A 3,624-nucleotide genomic window follows, 5' to 3' on the forward strand; every position below is an offset into this window, starting at 1 on the left:
GAGAGTGCCTAAACCCGGTAAGTGGACTCAGGACAAGAAAGGGGCTTCAGTACCAAAATATAGGTGCTGCATTCCAGAACCAAACTGGACGCCCAATGACACCTTGACAAAGAAGGAACAAGACAGGAAAGGGCAAAAGAGAATTGGCAAAGTGGATTAAATTTTAAATAAACTGCTCATTAAGCAAATTGATCCATAAGCAAACAGGTGTGAGGTTAAACGACTTTGGCAAAGTGTACTTTTCCCAGGTGCAGAAAGAGACAAAAGTCAGACTTCAGTCTGAAGAGCCTCCAGGTGCCTGGGACAGAATCAGGTCAAATGCACCACAGTTAGTTCCACGTCCTAAGGTTGAGGTGCCTATGATCCTAACAGATAGCTTTCCACGGTCAATATTGTTCAGAAAATAAGTGAAGCCCAGGATATGGAAGGCAACAGAGGCAGAGAATGGCTGGAGGAAAGGCAGGGGCAGACTGGGAAGGGAAGTCGTCCTTCGAAGTTTAGAAATGAATTCTGTTAATTAGTTCAGTTTAAGGCAAGCATCTTAAAGATACTGGCTCTGTAGCCACTGACTTTAACACACACACACAAGACAAAGAGTCCAAAACTTCCTGATGTATACACATGTTAACATATCAATCAGCTAGGAAAATCCATGGGCAGAAAATTATTGTGACTTTGTGAAGATCCCACAGGTGAGCCATGAATTATCATCAGGTATTCTCACCTCTGAAAGGCAGTCTACAAATTTGTGTGTTGTGTGTGTTGCAGTTGTGATCTCCACCACCACTCCAAATCCCAGGTTAACTGCAGAGTTGCCAACAGATGCAACGGGAATGTCCCACAGACTCCACCACAGTGTGGATGGTGGTGAATGATCCTTTCTCCCAATGGGTCCTGGGTACGGTAGTGGAGGTTAGAAAACACTGGCATATTAGCCAATGCAAGATTTTTCTAACACGGAAAAGGTGGTACTTTGTACTTCCAAGGAAGTTAAGAATGGATATAGGATACATATTGAATTGAACTATTCTTTCTCAGCCTTTTGCCACCTACACTTCTTAAGAACTTGTGTGTTATTACAGAATTTTGTCATTGAAAGTCTTTAGCTTTGTAATAGCCAGTCTTGGGCTCATATCCTGGGAACATCATTTGTACTTTCAAGCCTTAGTTTCCCCATCCTTATAATAAATAAAATTTACCATCAGAGTTTTAGTAGAAGGACTAAATGAGACATTATAAAGTATTAAGGACTGTATCTAATAACCAGCAGCTGGGCCTTCAATGCATGTGAATTGTCTTTCCTTGCCCAACATCCGTCTTATGAAACTCTCCTGAGATTTCAGCAGCCTATAGAAAGCAGAGAAGTTCTAAGAGACATAAAGCTTGGTGCACACTAGCATCCCTTTCTAACGGGTGAATTTTCTGAGAAAGTTTGGTCCCACTCAGGGTTATCCCATATGGTTGGATAGTTGATGCCCTACAGACAAGAGCATCTGAAAAGGAACCATTCCCAGTGTGGATCTCATTCATTTGTTTATTTATAGCACCAATTTTCTGCCAGCTGCCAGTGTCTGGGTCCAGAAAAGTTAGTTGATCACAGTGAATTTCCAATAGATGGAAGTAAAGATGTTATTATGCTAAACGGGGTCTTGGACACTGCTTTGCCTGAATATTTCTAATTTCATTTTCCACATATTCTGAAATTCCACAAATTAGATATTCATTTGGCTTGAAATGCCTGTATCAATGATATATTTCAAATTGCATAATTGTTAAAATATTACTTAAACTAATTTATTTAAAATGATTGACTCTAAGCCATTCATATCTACTACATTCAGGCTTCATAGTAACTACCCTGGGATGTAATAGGAGAGGTACATCTCTGAATCTCTCTGGAGGGCTAAACTATCTCTAGCTTCCAAAACTGATTTCTATTCAAACATACAAGAAGGCCAAGACCATGAAGAAATGTGAGAAATATATGGAGAATTATTTTTCAACACTATCCCCCAGATTCATGCAGTGTAATACTACTCTAACAGGACACCATCGCCCATGGAGTCATGCAGTGTAATAATACTATAACAGGACACCATCCCCCACGGAGTCATGCAGTGTAATACTACTCTAACAGGACACCATCACCCATGGAGTCATGCAGTGTAATAATACTATAACAGGACACCATCACCCACGGAGTCATGCAGTATAATACTACTCTAACAGGACACCATCACCCATGGAGTCATGCAGTGTAATAATACTATAACAAATAGTAATAGGAGAGTGAACAAATGGAATCAGTACTTTGCTATACCACACCATACCTATTATCTCTATTAGGTTTAAAGTACTACGTTTAAAATCCCAAAGTAAAAATGTTAAGGGATGCTGTGCTATGCTAAATTAGAGTTCAAGTACACAATGGGTTTCAACCTGCCACTTATCAAAACCATAATTAAACAAAAGTTATATGCATTATCTATGAAGCTCTATAATAGTGTTATTTTAATGAGTATATAAATTACTTACATATATGTTACAAACTTTAATGAAATAATTAAAGAGACTTTTAAAAATAAATATAATGGAGAACCTAGGAGAGTTGGTGGCACATTGCTATAGACTTAGGAGGCTGAGTCAAGAGGATTATTTGAGCCCAGGAGTTAAGAGTTCAGTCTGGGAATAAAAGTAAAAAGTTCTCTCTAAAGAAGAAGATGAAGGAGGAGGAATATGCTAAGAGAAAATGGACTCATATAAAATAAAACCGAAGGAAACATAAAAAGAAAGGAAGTCAGGAAAAGAAACAAGAAAAAAGGATCAGAAATAAACAGCTGTCATAAATAAGGTATTCAATAAACTATATCAATAATCACTTTAAATATAAATGGTCAAAATATACTAACTGAAAGACAGAGGCTGACCAAGTGGATAGGAAAGCAAGGCCCCACAATATATTGTCTAGAAAATAACCCCTACCACAAACATGCTTCCTGATAGAAGATTTATATCCAAACTATGCAAAGAACTCTTAAAACTCAACAATGAGAAAACAATGTGATAAAAAAATGGGAAAAACATCTGAAAAAATATTTCACAATTGAAAATATATGGATGATACTTAGTTGATTTGAATTGATAAGCAGATGGTCTATGAGGTACATGGTTAATAGCATGTTAGAATTCTGATAGCAAACAAAAAGAAAATATATGGATGATTAATAAGAAAAATAAAAATATAAAAAGATGTTCAACATCACATGTCATCAGGAAATTGTAGGGAGGAAAGAAGAGCACAAAACACTTATTAGAGAAGTGAACGCTGACGAGATTATGAGGAAACAAGAATTCCCATGTGTAGGGGGATGTAAAATGGTGCAACCACTTGGAAGATAGTTTATTAGTTTTTCACACAAATATAGACTTAGGTTCTGATCCAGAGATAGTGCTCCCCAGTATTTATCCAAGTGAAAATTTATGATCACACAAAAATTGCATAAAAAATTTTCTATTAGCTTTATAATTGTCAGAATTGGAAAGCAGCCAAGATATTCTTTAACAGGTGATACACGGTGGTACATCCAGTTGATGAAATATTCAGCACTAAAATAAATTGGCTAG

General features: G+C 37.1%; 1 non-coding gene across 1 annotated transcript; it reads left to right on the forward strand.

Moving 5' to 3' along the window:
* The first annotated feature begins 3,123 nt into the window (after window positions 1-3,123).
* On the forward strand, window positions 3,124-3,197 carry LOC128587003 (small nucleolar RNA SNORD28). Its single transcript, XR_008380440.1, has one exon. It is a non-coding gene; the product is annotated as a small nucleolar RNA SNORD28 (small nucleolar RNA).
* Window positions 3,198-3,624: the final 427 nt, after the last annotated feature.

The sequence above is a fragment of the Nycticebus coucang genome, chromosome 5 (genome assembly GCF_027406575.1).
Source record: "Nycticebus coucang isolate mNycCou1 chromosome 5, mNycCou1.pri, whole genome shotgun sequence".
In the NCBI taxonomy this organism is placed as follows: Eukaryota; Metazoa; Chordata; class Mammalia; order Primates; family Lorisidae; genus Nycticebus; species Nycticebus coucang.